Raw genomic sequence first — 20779 nt, 5'->3', positions numbered from 1 at the left:
ATGACACAGGGGAGAAGGCCATGCGAAGACAGAGACAGAGACTGGAGTAAGGTGGCCACAAGCCAGGGAACGCCAGAAGCCACCAGAAGCTGGAAGAGGCAAGGAAGGATTCTCCCCTTTCATAGGGAGTATGGCCCGGATGACCCCTTGATCTGGGTGTCCCCAGTGCAGAACTGGGAAAGGATAAATTTCTGTTGCTTTAGCCACCACGTTTGTGATCACTGGTTACAGAAACAGATGTCCAGGTTGAGTCTGGGAAGGAATCTGAATATGGGTGGGAAGTTTTTAAGCCATAAGGAAGCAGATAAGTTGCCCACAAGATAGAAGATTCCTAGAAGGAATAGGGAGGAGGGTTTGGAAAGGGCACAAGACCAGAACTGACGGTCCTGGAGAGGATCCCCTTCTGGGGATGAGGGAGGCCCCGACGCAGCCTGAGATGGTGTAGGGGGAAGCACAGAAGGGGCTGGCGCTCCGAGACTGACTTACTACAGCCAACAGAGGATCAGAGGAAGCTTGGCCACGCAGCCAGCCGTGCCGAGTACCGCAGAATGCCTCGCTGCAGCGCCTGGAGGGGGAGCCCCCGAGAGACTTGGAGACCCGCCCAGACCCTCTCCCTGCTCTGCTCCTTACCCGGATCCTCCAGCTGAGAGTTGCTCAGGTGAACCTAACACGCTCGACTGTGAACATTAGTAACACTGCAGCATCCTAATGGGGATCTGCGAGAAAAGACCAAATCCAGAAAATTCGAAGTCAAACTTGTGAGCAGAAAACACTGAGGGAAAAGAAGCCAGAGGAAAATTGCAGTGCGGCATTCTGACATGAATTAAATAATTAGGTAAGCACATATAGTCGGGAGGGTGCCACAACAGAAATGGAGAGCTTTGGGTAGAAATGACCAGACGGATGTGAAATGGGAACTGACAGGACCCAGGAAAGGAACTGAATAAAACCGAAAAATGATCTCAGAATCCTAAATCCAAGCTGCTCAAGGCGGGAGATACTCACCCGGAAAGAAAGAAAACGAAATAACCAAATGAGAGAGAATTAAGAGAAAGTTACAGATAAGGCAAAGGAACCTGAATCAAGCGGAACATAGTTGAAGAAAATTTGACTGTGTTGAATTTTATATTGTAAAGGAAGAAGAGAAACAATGGAACGAAATTCATGTTTAAAGGGTAATTGGATAATACTTTACCCCTTAAGAGAAAATGTTCTGAATAGAAGTACTGCAGAGACATGCTGTGTACATGCTTGGGAAAACTGGCTCAGAAGTGCCAACTCTAAGAAAATCCTAGCCAAATAAGTCCTCTGGGCCTTCAGGCGAAAAGACAAAGTGATTTGCACTATAAAGGAAAATTAGGTGTCATCAGACTTTCTAAAGGCACTGTATAACACTAAGGAGTTGGCAGAAGAAATTGAATAATGATAAACGAAAATGGTAAAATATGCTTATTTGAAAAAAAACCACAATAACATTTAAGAAATACTACAAAACCTGCTAGCAAAAGACCAACAAAAATTTAGTGGAACGAATAGAGAAAGAACAAATTCATGAAATAAGGAAATAATACTAAAACAAGAAAAATCAGAACTGTGGGACAAGTCTTTGCAAATACATTTGAAAATATAGATAAAATCATCATATTTTAGGCAAATGTCATTTACCAAGACTGACCCTGATAGAGATCTATAAAGTTTGGAAAGACCCATTTCCATACAGAAACTAAAGACCATTGTCACAGAGCTGCCCCCTCAAAAAGGCTCCTGATCCAGTTATGTTCACAGAATTCTATTAGCCTTTAAAGAACAGATCCTTCCAATGTTCCTTAAACTTTTCAGAGCATAGAAAACAAAAATTCTCTACTACATTATTTTTAGGCATAACTTCTGTCCAAATCTGATTGCGTGCACACACACACACACACACCCACCATAGCCCAGCCTCCCTTAAAAATATCAGTGAAGTAAACACTAAGTCAGTTATTTACAAACGGAATCCATCAGCACATGAAAGGATAATACATGGTGACCAAGTGGTTTTTACTCCGGGAATGCAAGCATAGCCACCAAATACCGAAAACCTCAGAGTCTTCACACAAGGTGTATTTCGTATGCTGTGTGTCCAGTGAATGTCAGCATGTGCGTGTGGGCTGGGGGTGGGGGGCATGCACTGTCCCACAGAATCATTGCACGCCATCTTAGGATTCTGCCATCTCAACGCAAAGGAAGGAACCAGGAACATCAGGAGTCCGGTCCCGGCTCCGAAATGCTTCCACCAAGAACTGACATTATGTATAGCACACCTACTCAAGATTTCTTTCATTGGCCAGAGCACATAATTTAGCCCTGTGTGATTTAGCATTCCATTTTATCTCCTCTGACTAGTTATGTCTCTGTCATTTTGGAAAGGTGATCTAGAAGTTACAGTGTACATGCTTATCATAGTCTGCCATTAATTCTAGAACACTTCACCTACAGTGTAAGAATGTTGTCACATAGAACTCCATTTTTCACATTGGAGATTTGCTGTTGGTGTCATGTGCTTTGCTATTCACTTATGGTGTAAACCCCGTAACACGTTTTTAATTTTTTAAATTTAGTCGGTAGTCTTGGAGAAATCTAGAAAAATAGATTACCTGCATGTTGACTCTTACTGGTCAAGAAAGTGATGGCGGGGGGGAGGCTTCCTTGGCTTCAGTACTTGCACATTCTTCTCAGGAAATGCCACAGGACGGGCGGAGGCTTCCTTCTGGAAGGAAGATTTTGGAAACCATCTAGAAGAAGTGTACTGGGATTCTCCCCATAGCCATTCTCCAACCTGGACAACAAGAGTTGTCTGGAAGATGCATTCACCTGCTTGGTTCTTTCCAGCCTGAGTAACATTTTGTTGAACACTTGGCTGGGAGGGGGCTGTACTGGATCCTGCCAGCCCTGTCCCAGCCTGGACAACCATCTGGGGATTGCCCGGGAGCCAAGTTGATGGGCATTCCTCAGTCTAGACGAACCTCTGGAAACTCTTCAACTTTAGTTTGGGAGGAGGAGTTTACTTGATGATCCTTCCCCACCTTGGAACACCAGCAATTCTTTGGACTGGGTCAAATAGAAGTGTTGTTAAATCTAGAAGGCGTTATCCTTGCCAGCAAATGTCCATGCCCTCGCAGTAAAGGATGTTCCAAGAGTATGAACTGAGGAAGTCTTTTTGTTGATAGCGGTCCTGTCAGGCTTTGTCATAGGCCTTCCCGTCAGCCATTGTGAAAAGGCACACCCAGTTGCTAAAGTACACAAATAAGAATCTGAATAAAACCGAAACATTTACAAAGACCCTCCCCCCCCCCCCCCAGGAGGAGGAGAATCTAGCCTCTTCTTGGCAGCTCTCCCCACATTCTGGGTCTGACAGTAGGGAAGCTCTTCCAAGATTATTGAGGTAGCTGGGAAGTCTGGGGACCTGCCAATTACACCCAGTTCATCCTGGCATCCCCTCTGTGTGGTGAGCCTTGGGTTTGGGACATAGGATGAGCAAACAGACCTGTGGTGCCCCCACTTTGGGGGCGCACCAAAGGTGACGTGGATGCAGAATATCCCGAAGCCTCTTTTCTGAATTTGGGACTGATGTTGGAGAAGGACCAGAATGAAAAGAGCTTCCAGAGAGTCTGCTTGGGTGAAGAAGATAAAAGCAGGGGGTGGCTGGGGAAGGTGAGGTTCCTGGGCCTTGGCCCCTTGTGAGCTCTGGGAGCAGAGTTGGCAAACTCCCCAAAGCTCTTTTCCTTTCTGTCTTCTGAATTCCCAGGCCTGCTCAAGGCTCGACCTTGAGAATGAAGATCTTCCTCATTGGCAATTTCTAGGGAAGAGACTCTCAGAAAGAAGGAGGCGGTCCCTCTTCCCCCTGAAAGTTTGGAAAAGCAGGCACTCTCCTGAGAGCAGCAGAAAGCTGTTTCAAAGAGCCCGTTCAGATAAAATGTGGGACTCTCATCCTGCTCTGACTTTGGCTGCAAATGTTATTTGTAACAAAGGACTCTCTTAAGTCATCTGGGTTTCAGAGAAACGTAATCGTGCTGTAAAAATAAATCTTCAAAAAGGTTGGTATCTTTAAAAATTAAAAAAAAAAAAAAAGTAATTGGTAGCTTTGCTTAATTATATATTGCCCAAATAATAGCATTTCATTTGACATATCTCTGCTTAAAAATGAAGGTAAAACTATTTGTCCGTTGTCTGTATTTGCAATCTCCCTCTTCTTCTTTCTCCTCTGACTATGACTTTGAATTAACAATACACGCTTTGTATATTTGGCTTTGGAACTGTGTGTATGTTACATGCAGTTATAAAACAAACCAACTTTTTATTCACAATGTGAGCACAATCCTTAAAAATCAAAAGCAGAGTGGCACAAGTGAACCTCATTATCAAGTTGGCAGCCTACTTACACAGAGGGGTCTTAGTTTTATGTCTTCAATGAGGTGACTTTAATTAGGTGATTTTATTTTAAGTGACTTTTTTCACAGCAATGAAGAAAAAAAGTCCAGTAAGTGAATGTACATCTTTCGTGGGATATAGTCTAAGAACAAAACAACTGTAAGCAAATCTTGCTGTTTTCAGCAATTATGTTATTAGTAATGGCATTGGTATGGCTATTCTGAAGATATGAATATATATATACACACACACACATATGTATACATATATATACACACATATATATGTGTATATATATGTATACATATGTATGCAAATAATTATGTTAATGTTGTTAGAAACCAACATTTCCAGCCTAAGAGACCAAAGATAAAAATATAAAATCAAAAATTAAAAGTCCTATAATCCTGAATTTGGATCACAAGTATCAGAGCACATGATGTATTTTCTCTCCGAACATAGTACCGTCTTACTTGAAATAGGATCTAGAAATAATGAACAACCCAGTATCAAGGAACACCCCCAGTGTGGCTTCCCATTAAAGGGAACCAGGGCTCATTAAAAGGCACTGTTTCTTATTAAAAGGAACCAGGGCTCCTTGGAGAAATGACTGCTTCCCGTTCTGGGGCAGGAATTATACAAGATGAACCTGGAAAATCTTGTTGCATCAGAAAGCAAGGAAACTATCAAAGATTCCCAAAGACTCCCGGGTCGTCTTGAAGAACCCAGGAGCTAACTTGAAGTGGCTCCCACTGGCCAAGGAATGAGATCGTTGGAGCATCAGAAAGAACACAAACAAAGGGTTAAAGCACATCAGATGTCGAAATCCATGAATTCATCATTGGTAATCTTTGGAGGAATCAGCTCATAATTTTGAAAAGGATATAAAGTGAAAGAAGCAGGTATTCATCTTGCCTTTCCCATACCAAATGTACCCCATGGTAAACAGATAACATGACAGGGGAATTTTTCTTTATAGAGGATTCCCAGCGAATAGAAGAAGAAGGAATGATAGAATACCACCATTTTCCAGGGCGCCCGGGTGGCTCAGTCAAACGTCCAACTCTAGATTTCAGCTCCGGTCACGATCTCAATTGGTTCATGGGTTTGAGCCCCGCATCGGGCTCTGCACTGACTGCACGGAGCCTGCTTGGGATTCTCTCTCTCTGTGTCCCTCCTCCACTCTCACGCTGTCTCTCGGTCTCTCTCAACAATAAATAAACGTTAAAAAAATAAAATTAAAGGGGCACCCGGGTCGTTCAGTCGGTTGAGCGTCCGACTTCGGCTCAGGTCATGATCTCGCAGTGTGTGAGTTCGAGCCCCGCATTGGGCTCTGTGCTGACAGCTCGGAGCCTGGAGCCTGCTTCGGATTCTGTCTCCCTCTCTCTCTGCCCCTCCCCTGCTCACGTTCTGTCTCTCTCTCTCTCTGCGAAAAATAAATAAACATTAAAAAAATTAAATTAAAAAGCATTAGTACTCTCATTTAGCCTTGTTTTGTTTGTCACATAGCGATATGTCTTAGATGTCATTCCACGTCGTTGCATACGGAGTGGCTTCTTTCTCATCTTTGAAAAACGTATGTATGTGTATATGTGTCACAAACATGACAACTCCGTGAGAATGTGATCAGCATGTCCATGACCTATATATGCTTTCCCCACAAACAGTAGCGTGCTATGCACAGTATAACAGTATATCTTGGAAATCATACCACATCAGTACAAAGAGAACCTCCGTGTTCTTTCTTTTATCTTTGTTTTTGTGTTATGTTCCATGGATAACTCATTCACAGCCTTCTGAAAAACTGCCCCCCGACCCTTTGCCCTTTTATACTAAGAAATGTGGTAAGAATTGCAAACATTTTCCTGTAATGGGTGTTTGTCATTTGACTTTTGTTGAGGTATTTTTCCATGCATAATTCTTTATGGTCTCAAATCAAGCAGTCTTTTAAAATTGCTTTTGGGTTTTATCTCATCTTTAGAAAAGCTTTACTCTGAGATAATGAAAAAAAAATCTTATGTGTTCTTTCCATATATTTAGTTCTTTTAAACCTTTTAATGTAAAAAAAACATAATGGCATACACTATAAATGCATATAACTTAACAACTTGTTAGAAAATGAGCACCTGTGTAATCATGGTGGTCAAGAAACTGAACATTGGCGTCCATGCCCCTCCCCGGAAACCCCCAATATGATCTTTCCTGATCAAAATCTGTCCTTTTCCCTTGTTAAGAAACCACTGTATCAACTTCTAATATATTCTTTTTTGTGCTCTCTATAGTTTTGCCACCTAATTGTGCATCCCTAACCATGGTCTTGAAGACGCATCCCTGTTGTGGGGCACCTGGGTGGCTCAGTCAGTTGAGTGTCGGGCTTCGGCTTAGGACACGATCTCACGGTTCGTGTGTTCGAGCCCCGCATCGGGCTCACTGCTGTCGGCACGGAGCCTGCTTCAGAACTTCTGTCCCCTTCTCTTTCTGCCCCTCCCCGGCTCATACTCTCTCAAAAATAAGCATTAAATAAAAATTTGAGACCCATCCCTGTCGCATGTAGCCGTGGTTCGCTCATGCCCGTTGCTCTGGAGTATTTCACTGCACGCATGTATCATGATTTATTTATCCAGTTGGAGTTGCTGTTGGGAGGTTTATGGTAGGACTCCAGCTGAATTACTTTTCGGATAACTAGCCAATTGTACCAACAATATTTATTAAGTAATCTGTCTTTTCTCCACTGATTTAAATGCCACCTTCATTATTTATTAAATGACCTTATATTTTGTGGTTTACTTCCAGACTCACTCATCTGCTCTATTCATCTCTCTGTCTGTTCCTGAATTCATAATGAACTCGTACTCTTACCTTGTTGCACACTTTAAAATGCAACAGAGTTTGTCTCCCCAGAATTCTCTCTCTTTTTTTAAGGACTTCAAAAATTTTTTTTTCCTGCATGATCCTAGGAATCAGTTTGTGAAGTTCCAGAAAAATCCTGTTGGAATATTTATTTGCATCCCATTAAAATTACAGATCGAGAAATGAGAGATGGTATCTTTCCTTTATTGACTCTTCTAGCCCCAAATGGAAAAGTGCCTTTTTCCTTTGTTCAGGTCTTCATGTCATGCAGTAGGACTACACCAGTTTTATTCATATATTTTCTGCACATTGTTTGTGAAGTCAGCTCATTCATTCGAACATTTGAATGGTATTCCATGATAGTTCATGTCACGATTTATTTAACAATTCTGCTTTTAAATAGCGTTTGAATAGCTCTGTTTCTAAACTTATTTATTTTTTTTAATCTTTGTTTATTTTTGAGAGACAGAAAGACACAGAGTGTGAGCGGGGGAGGGGCAGAGAGAGAGGGAGACACAGAATCCGAAGCAGGCTCCTGGCTCAGAGCTGTCAGCACAGAGCCCGATGTGGGGCTCGAACTCACGAACACGAGATCATGCATGACCTGAGCCCAAGTCAGACGCTTAACTGACTGAGCCACCCAGGCGCCCCTAAATAGCTCTGTTTCTGAATTTATTCCCTTAGGGATCACGCTGCAGTGAATATCCCCGCACACGCGCAATATTCGGAAAGGATACACTCTGCAAATGAAGTTGCTGGATGAGAGGATGTTTTAAATGTCGACTGGTACTTCAAAGCACTGTCCCAAATGATACCAATTTACACTCTGTCTACAGGTAGCCACCCATTTTCCAGACTTCAACAGATCCTGCATATTTATAAGTTTAAAATCTTTTTCTAATGCTCAGTACATTATATCTTACTGTGGTTTTAGTGAATAGCTCTTTGATTTCTGCTTACCTATATTTCTTCTGAGCATTCCCCATTTATATCCTTTACCTAGTTTGACATGGGACATATATATCTTTTCCGTACGGGTTTTGTATATGCTATTTATTTCACGTGCGAACCTTTTATTAAAGTCTGGAACATTTAATTCTTCACTGTCCGGAGTTACAGTGTTCTAATTTTCTCCATAAAGATCTTATGTGGTTTATTATTCCTAGACACCTCCTAGATTTCATTGCTATCGTAAATGGCATCTTTTTTTTAAAAAGTCTATTTCCTAATTGTTTGTTGCCGGCATGCAGGAATGGAATTGATTCGTATCAGTGATGTTTGTTTAGTGATGCTGTGTCCACCAGCCCCACAACGCTCCCCTGTTAGTCCTCAGGACCTGAGTGAGAATCTGTTGGACTTTACTTTTATTTAAAAACACATTTTTAAAGTTTTTATTAATTTCTTTGGAGAGAAAGAGAAAGCACGAATGGGATAGAGGCAGCGAGAGAGGGGAGACAGAGAATCCCAAGCAGGCTCCATGCTGTCAGTGCGGGGCTCGAACCCACAAACCGTGAGATCATGACCGGAGCCAAAACCGAGAGTCAGATGCTTAACTGACTGAGCCAACCCAGGCGCCCCTGGATTTTTAAACGTAAAAAATCAGACATTTCTAGTGTCGTGTGAGCAACAGGTAGTTAAGCCTTGTGATGTAGAATCCAGGAAGCAGGGAGAGGGAGACAGAACTGCAGAGGCTGGGAGAAATTGAGGAAGCAGGACAGGAAAGAGATGGTCGAGAGAGACAGGGGAACTGGGAAGACTGGCAGGTGTGCGGGTAGTGGCCAGGGGGGAAACAAGGCGTTGAGTTAAGTGTTCCTGGGAAGTTCGCGTCTGCATTTCCTTTCATGGCATTTGAAAAACAAAAGCTGGGTTATTTGTAACATTTTGGGGCCTGTACTGTGCTTGCCTTAACTCCAGCAGTGCTTTGGGATTGGATGTCACGGATCCTGGCTTATACCTGCTACAGTCATGCACAGACCGAGCCCAAGACTGTGTGCCTGGAGCAAAGGAACTAAAGAAGAAAGGAAACAGGAAGAATACTGTATTAATATAATGGAACAAACAAATGGACGGCAAGGTGGCAACATCGTGGCTATTTTTTTTAATGTTTTATTTATTTTTGAGAGACAGAGAGAGACAGAGCGTGCACAGGGAAGGGGCAGGGAGAGAGGGAGACACAGAATCCGAAGCAGGCCCCTGGCTCTGAGCTGTCAGCAAAGAGCCCGATGCGGGGCTTGAACTCAGGAACAGTGAGATCATGTCCTGAGCCAAAGCCGGACACTTAACCGACTGAGCCACCCAGGTGCCCCAACATCATGGCTATTCTAATTAAAGAGCAGTGTGCTATCCTGAAAATCTAAACAAGAATATGGAGATAAAAGTATACCAAATAAGGTTCAAATCTATAATGTCCTTGATACTAAGTAGAGGACTATAGCAAAAAAGTAAAATTATAATAATAACATATTTATTATTATACTCCTTATCTATTTTTATGATTTTTAATTTAAATTTTATTTTACTTATTTTGTATTTTGTTATGATATTTATTAATTATTGTTATTCTTGCTGCTATTGTTGTAGCTTTCTAGATGGCCAGACCTGGGCTGGAATTCTGAGTCCTCCACTCACAGGCTGTGTGAACTTGGGGAAAGAAAGTCAGTCCCTGAGGTTGAGAAGGTCAGTGAAGAAGGCAAATCTGAGACGAAAACATGCACGCTGGCTATGACCATGGGCAATCCAGGCCCCAGCTGGGATTCCTGGGACAGGTAGGGCGACAGGGTCATTCTCTGCCCAAGGTCTCCCATCCTCAGGTATAGTCCGGTTTTGTGCACAAGGTGGCAGTGTTCCAAGCTTGTGCACGCGTGCTTCTGGAGCGCCTACTCGCATCACATTTGCTGATGTCCCCCTGGCCACAACAAGTCACTGGGGCAAGTCCCAAGTCCACGTGGGAGGGGGTACACAAAGGCGTCAATACTGAGAGACGTGGTTCATGGTGAACCGTCAATGTGACCGCATTACAACGTAGTGGACAATGTAACGTGCAAGGCGTGCTGGGCCCTCGGCCTCCTCACAGTCTCAGGTGAGACCGTCCCTGGAGCAGCCAGAGCATAAGCCGGTAAGACCAGCAGATGGGACCAGAGCTGGTGCAGTCCGAATCATTGCAGGGGTTGATGCTTTGATAGGAGGGTTGAACCAAAGTGGGGGTGGCACAGAGGAGGCCATCAGAGGCCCCGGAGGGTAAGAAGTGACAAACACAGGCTCCGGAGCAGGCAGACCTGAGTTCAAGTCTTGACTTTGCCATTTACTTGTTCATAGCTCTGGGTTGCTGACTTCTCTGCTTTGGCCTCTTCATCTATAAAACTGACCTCGAGGGTTAAGGATTAAATGAGACCAGTAGAACTTAGGTTGGGACAAAGAAGCGGCCCATGAGTGGCAGTGGTTGTGGCCAGGCTGGCAAGAGTGGTGGTGAAGATAATGATGGTCAGCGATGACCCGGGACAGAGGTCAGGAATGCTCTGGACGAGCAGTGAGCTCTGGACGGGTGAATGAGGGTGGCCTATTAGAGCAGGGTGGGTGAGGGCATCCCGGGCAGGCAGAACATTGTGTTCAAAAGCACGGGGGTAGGCTGAGTCTGATGTGCTTAACAAACTGTGATGCCTTTGGAGCCTTTGGTGCAATGAGGGGAGGGGGGGCCGTGCAGATTGTGTTTTCCCAAGATGGCCGTAGGACTGTCTCCCATCCCACATGCTCTTCTGACAGTGTGGCTGTTATAGGCTGAATTGAGTCCCCCCAAGTTCATATGTTGAAGCCCTAACCCTAGTATCTCAGAATGTGGAGATAAGGTCTTTAAAAATGTGATTAAGGGGGTGCCTAGGTGGCTTGGTTAAGCGTTGGATTTCAGCTCAAGTTACGATCTCACGGCTGGTGAGTTTGAGCCCCACGTCGGGCCCTGTGCTGCCAGCTCAGAGCCTGGAGCCTGCTTCGGATTCTGGGTCTCCTCCTCTCTCTGCCCCTCCCCCACTCACACTCTGTCGCTCTTTCCGTCCAAAATAAATAAGCATCAGGGTGGCCCTAATCCAGTTTGACTGGTGCGCTTATAAGAGGAAATGTGGACACACAGAGACACAGGGGTGGGCACACAGAGGAAAGACCATGTGAGAACAGAGCAAGAGGGCCGCCATCTGCAAGCTAAGAAGAGAAGCCTCAGGAGAAACCAAACCCACTGACACCTCCATCTTGGACTTTTAGCCTCCAGAGGTATGGGAAGTAGATTTTTATTGTTTAAGCTGTTCAGTCTGTGGCATTTTGTTATGGCGGCCCTAGCAAATGACCACAGTGACCTTGACATTCCTCCCATCCCGTGGCAGTCCGTGTTCTCTCCCCTTGAGGCTGGGTGGAGACATTCACGCTTGAAGCAAGCTGCCATGTTGCGAGGAATCCCACGCTCACATGGAGAGACCCCACGTAGATGTTCCTGTTGCGGATCTAGCTGAGGTCCCAGCTGACACCCAGCAAGGACATCACACACTGAGTGACGACACCTCCAGGTGATTCCCGCTCTGAGCTGTTGAGTCACCCCCAACCCCTGAGTCTTCCCAGCTGACACCCCAGACATGTGGAACGGAGACAAACTGTCCCTACTGTGCCCTTTTCAAATTTGAGATCCACAATTTATGAGCATAATAAAATGGTTGTTTGCCCCATTAAGGTTTTGGGGTAGTTACATAGCACCATGAATTCCCAAAGGCTCTTCTAGAGCAGCTACCGTGAGCCTGGCTCTCTCACGGAAAGGCACGGACCGCCCCTCTCCATCCAACGTTCTCCCCAGCCTTGAGGCAGAGCTGTTGTTGCCACCTGGTGGCCAATAGGGAGAATGCGAGACCTACTGTTCTCCCTCACGAGCAGCTTATTCTCATTCATTCATTCATTCATTCAGTCACAATCCCTGATGGTGGCGGGTCAAGTGTAGTTTTAAAAAGCATAATCTGGGGTGCCTGGGTGGCTCAGTCGGTTAACCATCCGACTTTGGTTTAGGTCATAATCTCACGGTTTGTGACTTCGGGCCCCGCATCTGGCTCGTTGCTGTCGGCGCAGAGCCCGCTTTGGAACCTCTGTCCCCCTCTCTCTCTGCCCCTCCCCAGCTCGCCCTCTCTCTCTCTCAAAAATAAATTAAAAAAAAAAAAACATGAAAAAGCATAATCTAACACTACTGTTTCTTGTATGCGTTTGTCTTTGGTCATGAGATTTCATTTACAAGTCCCCAATCCCTTAAACTTTCCTTTAAAATCCAAAATTCTCTGAAAAGTGAAAGGTTTTCATCAGTTTACAAAAGCTCGCTCAATAGCTAGACCCAATCTGAACTGACGTGAGGCCATGCATCGTCTCTCACTGACAGTTCACAGCAGAAATATCAGTGTTTGATTATGGGGTGCTGCCCTAGATCCCCTCTAGGGGTGTTATATAATGGCACTGGTTCTCAAGTGTGGTTCCCAGACCCGTGGCATCAGTATCAACTGGGATCTTGTCAAACATGGAACTTCTCAGGCCCCACCCCGGACCTGAATCAAAAACTCTGGGATGGAGTCCCGCCATCTGTGCCTCAACGACCCCTAAGAGTAATTCTGATTCATGTTCAAGTATGAGAATCACTGATATAGAGTATATGCACCACATTATATTTATGAAACCCCAGAGCCTGAATTCCAGAGCACACTTGGTTCCCATGGTTTCAGAGAAGAGATTCCTTGCAGACTTGTATTTTGAAATTTCAAGTCACGTTAAAGGAAGCCAGGAGACTTTTATGTGTAAGAAAGAGGGCGGTGCTTCCTTGTAGGCCTAGAGAAAGGATGATTGATAATAATAAAAGCTAACTTTCTGAGTGTTTATAACCTGGCGGGCACTGTGCCAAGTACCTGGGCTCACCAGGTCCACACAATGAACTTAGAAAGTAGGCATCTTTATCATCCCCATTTTACGAATGGGAAAACTGAGGTGAGGGGAGTGAGCAATTACCAAAGCACGGAGAGGACCCCCCAAAGGAGGCCCTGGCTTCAGCGGAGGGATACTGGCAAATCACAGGGCCTTGTTTCTTCAGTGTTCCGAAACCTGCTGGTGCCTCCCTTTGGCTAAGCTCTGCAAGAAGCCAGAGAACGAGGGAATCCCTACGGCTTAGCCCACAGCGGTGCAGAGCGGACTAGATCTACGGGGGCCACTGTTTCACACTTCTACGGCGAGTGTATGTATCATAACTGGATGCTGCTGTGTGTTTAAATATAAAAGTATCACATTGCAAGGATCCATTTGCAACTTGCTTTCGTTTTCACTCACATTTTTGTTTTCTAGATTTGTCTGTGTTGACACAGGTAGCTCTATTTTAGTTCATTTTCTGTGTTGTCTAGAATTCCATCATAATAAAAGAGCCCTTCGTAGGGGCGCCTGGGTGGCTCAGTCGGTTGAGCGACCGACTTCAGCTCAGGTCATGATCTCACGGTTTGTGAGTTTGAGCCCCGCGTCGGGCTCTGTGCTGACAGCTCGAAGCCTGGAGCCTGCTTCGGATTCTGTGTCTCCGTCTCTCTCTGTCCCTCCCCTGCTCATGCTCTGTCTCTGTCTCAGAAATAAATAAACATAAAAAAAATTTTTTTTTAATAAATAAAATAGCCCTTCGCTTATTGATCTCCAGTCCCCTGTCGGTAGATATTCAGAATGTTGCCCATCTTTTACCATTACAAATCAAACTACAATAAATATTCTTAGACTCCTCTTTTCCTACACCGGTGGGAGCCTTGCTCCAGGCCAGGTCCTCCTAAAAGTGGAGTTTCTGGGTCACAGGACACGCATATCCAACTTTTCCAAACAAGTGCAAAAGTCCTCTCTAAAGTGGCTGTACTGGTGTTGGGTTCCCCCTCACTCCAAGGGATTCCTGTGTCGTATCCCTGGCCTGTTCCTCCCTTGAGAGGAAGAACTTGCTTTGCCTTTCTGCCGGCCGGCAACCTTTCTCGCCTGGGTGTTTTGCTTGCCTTCGCTCAAGAACGCAGAAGCCGAGCCTCCTGTGTGGGGATAAGCGCTGCTTCATCTGCGGAGCCTGGATTTCTAGCATTCTGCCAGGCCCTTCCTCTCTTGTCCCAGGCGTAACCCAGGACGAGCGCTTTGACTTTCCAGCGTGGGTGTTACCACTCAGGAGTGGAGAACGACTTTGTTTGCTCCGGGTGGTCTCTGTCCTCCCCCAGAAGCAAAGAGTGACAGCGGCCAGATGGACACAGAGCTGAGGGCCACCACGGCGACCACAAAAACACAAACCTGAAGCTGCCCGCTGTCCAAAATGTTGCCGCATCCGGGAGCTGTTTATTGAACCCCGGAGCTAGCTGGGACCGGCGGCAGGGCCTCTGTAAACCCTTCCCACACCTTGTGAAGCAGGATCCCTTCATCCTCCCTGTGCTCCTCCTGCAGACAAAACAGACCTGGCGCCTGCTGGGGGACGCGCCCCACCCATCTGTCCGCTAGCAGAGGACAGGACAGGACAGGAGACACACACTGGGGACTTAAACTGCAGAAACTCCTTTTCCCACAGTGCTGAAAGATGGAAGTCCGGGATCAAGGTGTCAGCCGGGTCCTGTCTCCAAATGCAGTCACATTCCGAGGTCCTGAGGGTCCTCCCCACATTTGAAGGGAGGGTGGGGGGGGGTGGAGGGGGAAACACCATTCAACCCCTCACACTGTCCAAACGGGAGAGGCAGACATGAATCCAATGGTGACAAAGAGATGTAAAATGATAGCTGTGGTCCCGGGGACCATGAGAGCCAAGGCCAGGGGGTTTAACTGAGAGGCTTCCGGAAAGCCTTCACTGAGGAAGTGACATTGGGGCTGAGACCTGAAAGACCCGTGGGGTTTCAGCAGAGAACGAGGGAACAGGATGTTCCAGGAGATGGGAGTACCGTATCTGCAAGGTGTTGGGGAACTGGAGGGCAGCCAGTGTGGGGGGGGGTGCTGTTAGCGGGGGGGGGGGGGGGGGGGAGGGGACCTCCAGGGATGGCGAGGCCCTGCGTCAGGGAAAAATCACCTGGGCACCCCTTAAAACCACAGAGCCTGGGCCTGACTCCAGGCCCACGGAATCCGAACCTTCAAGGCACGGGGCTCCGGGATCTGCATTCCTTCCCAGTGTCCAGATTTTGTTATTTCGAAAAATATCAAACTCGCAGAGAAATCGAAAGCGAAGTACAAGGAACCCTTGAATACCCTTCACCTAGATTCACCGATGGTGAACACTTTGGCACATTTAGGCTTTTCTTTCTTCCTCATTCACCCTCCCCTTGGCAGGCATCCCCGAAGAATGAGGGAAGGAGCCGTCCTCCATGACCACAACACCGTGATCGCATCTCAGAGTATTAACGTTGCTTCGGTAATGGCATCTCATATACACACAAGAGCTAAATTCTCTATAGTCTACAAAATTCTTTTGTAGCCCTTCACTTCCTCAATCCAGGATCCGACCAAGGTCCACGCTTTATGTACTTTTGGTTGATGCCCCTTTACTCCCTCTTAATCTAGAATAGCTCCCCACCTTTAAATAAAAAATTAACTTTGTAAAAGAGAGTCCAGGCTGGTGGAATGCCCCACATTCTAGATTTGTCTAAATTTTCCTCATGATTAAAATCAGGTTAAGTATTTTTGGCAAGAATATGCCATAGAAGGTGACGCGTACGTCATATTGCATCACATCAGGGCACACACACAATGTCAGGCTGTCCCATTCTTGGCGAGGCTGGGTTCCATCACTGGGCTGAGGTGGGGCCTTCTGGATCTCTCTATTGTAAAGGTGCATGTCCCCCTTTTTAAATCAGTACATAATTTGGGACATGGTCATTTGAGCCACGTGAACATTCTGTCATCCAGCAACTTTTTACTCAGTGGCTCTAGCATCCGTTGATGACCCTTGCTTCCTCAATTGTCATTATAGTGGTGACCACACGGTGACATCTGCATTTTTAATAAGTGCCCCAGGTGATTCTTTTACTCAGGAAATTTGGGAAACCCTGCTTAAGTCAAGGTAAGAGTTGCAGGAGGAGATCACTATGGCATTGGCAGCTGGAGGCATTAGCTAAGACCTGTTGTTCTTAGGGGATCAGTTAAAATGCATATTCCTAGGACTGTATTACACCAAACAATGAAAAAGCACTGCCAAAGACAGGCCTGGGGAGCAGCGTTTTAACACCCTCTTCCTCCCTTTGCCCTAGGTAATTCTGTGCTCTGTGAACTTTGAGAAACACAGACTTAGGTGGTGATCCTTAGCCTGGATGCACATTACATTAAAAAAAAATATTTTTAATGTTTATTTATTTTTGAAAGAGACAGAGCATGAGCGGGGGAGGAGCAGAAAGAGGGAGACACGGAATCCGAAGCAGGCTCCAGGCTCTGAGCTATCAGCACAGAGCCCGACGCACGTCTTCAACTCACAAACTGTGAGATCATGACCTGACCCAAAGTTGAACACTTAACCGACTGAACCACCCGGGCGCCCCAAGGATGCACATTGCATTTTCAAATCACCTGGGGAGTTTTTGTGATCCCTGTGTATACGTGTGTGTGTTTATTTTTTTTTAATGTTTACTTTTGAGAGAGAGAGAGAGCATGAGTGGGGGAGGGATAGAGAGACACACATACACACACAGAATCTGAAGCAAGCTCCAGGCTGTGAGCTGTCAGCACAGAGCCTAATGCAGGGCTGGAACTCACAAACTGTGAGATCATGATCTGAGCTGAAGTTGGACACTTAACCACCCAGCCACCCCAATAAGTGTGTTTAAAAGTAGGAGCCGCATCTCCAGAATCCGATTGAAGTGGCCTGGGGCATCCACCCTTTCCAGCACTCCCTCAGTGATTCCAACGTACCGCCAAGATCGAAAGGCACCGTGTTACGAGAATTCTCTGTAAACGGAATATAAAAATGAAATCCCGCCCGCCCCCTCCCCCAGTCACCCTGAAACTCACAGGATCCCCAGCAAGGAGCTCACCTGCTAGCCAAGAACATCTAGTGTTCCCTCCACACCTCTATGGGGCTCCCACTGTGTGCAAACATTTCTGACCGTGCTCTTTGGGAAGCTTACAAAAGAGGTCGAAGAAAGGTCACTTCCCTCAAAAGCACGAGGACGTGGGAAAACACACACACACACAAACCCGTGCGAGTATTGTACAAAAGGAGTTTTACCGACCAGGAAACTGACACCCTGGAAGGGGAAATGACCACCCAGCAGGTTCACAGTGGAGCCAGGACGCTTACACAGCATGCCTTTCTACCACCCTGGCTCATTTTCCCCGGAGCCCACGCTGCACCCTCTGCACTCCCTGCCCTCCTGCCGACACCTTCGCCAGCAGCACCTGCCACCCAGCAAGGCTCACCGGGGGCCAGCCATCGCAGGACGTATTTGTTGAATGAATGAATGTAGCCAGCCCGGCACCTGCCCACCGGCTGGTATTAAGAATCAGTGGCTCAAATAACCTCGAAAATGAATCCCTGTGAGTGGGATTAGCTCATTTTTCCCACAGACTCAGGAGCCTCTGGGCCTTTCTTCTTCTGGACCCCTTGCTTTACCTCATAACAACCATATAATGAACCCCCGTTCTACCTCCTGTGTAATTATGTAACTGTGAGTTCACTTGAGCTGCACTTGACTAGTGGAAAGTTACGTAGATATTTAATTCTGTATTTGTAAACACTGATGTGTCAGATTTTATATGTTTGGGCCAATCCGTTTATTTTTAGGTCCTCAAAGATTTCCCGCCATCAATTAGAATGTTCATTGGCCTTGGACTGTATCCTAATGTCTCATAGACCATAGGTGAGCTCAAAATATAAAGCAGGGCTTTCGTGCCTGGGGACAGGGGACAGGCTGGGAGACACAGTCCTCTGGTTGCTTTCAAGGGACCAGTTTACCTTTTTTTTTTGGTGAAAACTTTATTGCAATCCATATACTACACAATTCACCCACTTAAAGTATACAATCCAGGGGTGCCTGGATGGCTCAGTCGGTTAAGCATCCGACCGGCTCAGGTCATGATCTCACGGTGCGTGAGTTCGAGCCCCGCCCCGCATCAGGTTCTGTGTTGACAGCTCAGAGCCTGGAGCCTGCTTCAGATTCTGTGTCTTTCTCTCTCTCTCTGCCCTTCCCCTGCACACACTCTGTCTCTCTCTCAAACATTAAAAAGATTAAAAAAAAATAAAGTGTGCAATCCAGCGGGCTCTGGTATATTCATAGTCGGGCAGCCATCACCGCATCGGTTTTAGTATTTTAATCACCCCCAAAAGAATCTAGTGCCTTTGATCAATCATGCTTCGCTTGCCCCCCAAACCCTCTCCCAATTCCAGAAAACCACTGATCTACTTTCTGTCTCTACATTTGCCTGTTCTGGACATTACCTACCAGTAGAATCGTACAACCTGTGGTCTCGTGTCTGGCTTCTTTCGAGGTGCATCCGTATTGTGGTATGTATTGGTACCTCATTCCTCTTGATTGCCAAGTAATACTGCATTGTGTGGACATATATCGCATTTTATTTACCCATCCAACAGATGATGGACATTTGGGCTGTTTCCACTTTGGTGCTGTTGTGCAGAATGCTCTGTGAAGGTTCATGCACAGGTTTGTGTGGAGGCATGCCTTTATTTCTCCCGGCTGTGTACCTACCAGTAGAATTTCTGGATCATCTGGTAACTCTATGTTTAACATTTTGAGCAACTGGCGGGCCGTTTTTGAAAGCAATTACCCCATCTTACATTTCTACAAGCAATGTATGAGGTGTCTAATTTCTTCACTTCCTTGCCAGCCCTTGTTATTGCCTGTCGTTTTGATTACAGCCTTCCTATTAAGTGAAATGGGATCATATCCTAGGTTTGATTTGCATTTCCTTGATGGCTAATGACGTTGAACGTGTCTTCGTGCACTTACGGGCCACTTATGTATCTTCTTTGGAGAAATGTCTATTCAGATTCTTTGTCAAATTTTGAATCGAGTTATAGCAAACCCTCGGTTTGCGAGCATAACTTGTTCTGGAAGCATGCTTGTATTCCAAAGCACTTGTATATCAAAGCAAATTTCGCTGTAAGAAATAAGGGACACTCAGATGATTCATTCCACAACCCAAGAATATTCATATAAAAATGATTACAATACTGTAATGTAAAACAAAATAATAAAGAAAATACAAAATGTAAAGAAAAATAAACAAATTAACCCGTACTTACCTTTGAAAACCTTCCTGGCTGGTGTGCAGGAGACAAGAGAGAGGAGGGTTATTGTGTAGAACGACTGTCACTATCACTAATGGAATCACTGCTGTCTGTTGGCTCAACGGAATCTTCTGCACGGGGGCCATCGTAGACACTCGCACGGATGTTGACCACAGTCATATACTGTATGTAATGTAACTGGCAATAAGGCAGCAGAGGAAAGGGTTTCTATCTGCAGGCAGCCTGACCTCGGATGAAGCAAACCATTCCTAAGCTTACTCTTGTATGGGAAAGCAAAGGACTGTCCCTAGATGCTTTGAAGTGACAAAAAATACAGTAGTGCCTGTTGTGGGCACCTTCCAATGTTCTGAAAACTCACTGATTTCTGCCAAGCACTGAGGCATTAAGACCAAGCATCTGAGCATGAGAGACAATCACCCAGAATCCCTCGGGGAGGGAGGGAGAGGGAGAGAAGAACCATTGGCTCAGTTGTGATCATGTGACTTTTGTCATCAGGTACTACTTGTATTGCAAGACATCGATTGTTTAATCAAGTTAAAATTTATTAGAAATGTTGGCCCATCTGGAAGAACACTCGGAGAACGAGTTACTCGCACACCAAGGTTTTTACTGTTTGCCTTTTTATTATTGAGTTGTAAGAGCTCTTTACATATTCTAGATACAAGACCTTATCAGATGTATGATTTGCAAATCTTTCCTCCCATCTGGTGAGTTATTGTATTAGTTTGCTAGGGCTGCTGTGACAAAATGCCACATTCTGGGTGGCTTAAACAACAGAAGTTTATTTCTCACAGCTCTGGACGCTAGAAGTCCAAGATCAAGGTGTTTGCAGATTTGGTTTCTCCCAAGGTTTCTCTCCTTGGCTTGTAGATAGCCATCCGTTCCCTGTCTATGTCTTCACAAGGTCTCCCCTCTATGTGTGCATCCCGGATGTCCTTTTCTCCATTTATAAGGACACTAGTCACACTGGATTCAGGCCCTATCCTAAGGGCCTCAGTTTGACTTAATCACCGCTTTAAAGGCTAGTTTCCAAATACAGTTAATTCTGAGGTACTGGGGGTTGGGACTTAGAATTGTGAATTTTGCGGGGACACAATTCAGCCCATAACAGTTACTTTCTCTTCACTTTCTTGATGGTGTCCCAAATTAAAAAAATTTTTTTATGTTTTTATTTATTTTTGAGAGAGAGAGAGACAGAGCGTGAGCAGGGGAGGGGCAGAGAGAGAGAGGGAAACACAGAATCTGAAGCAGACTCCAGGCTCTGAGCTTTCAGCACAG

The sequence above is a fragment of the Acinonyx jubatus genome, chromosome A3 (assembly GCF_027475565.1).
Source record: "Acinonyx jubatus isolate Ajub_Pintada_27869175 chromosome A3, VMU_Ajub_asm_v1.0, whole genome shotgun sequence".
Lineage (NCBI taxonomy): Eukaryota > Metazoa > Chordata > Mammalia > Carnivora > Felidae > Acinonyx > Acinonyx jubatus.
The sequence above is the reverse complement of the archived record's forward strand: the minus strand, read 5'-3'. Positions refer to the sequence as shown.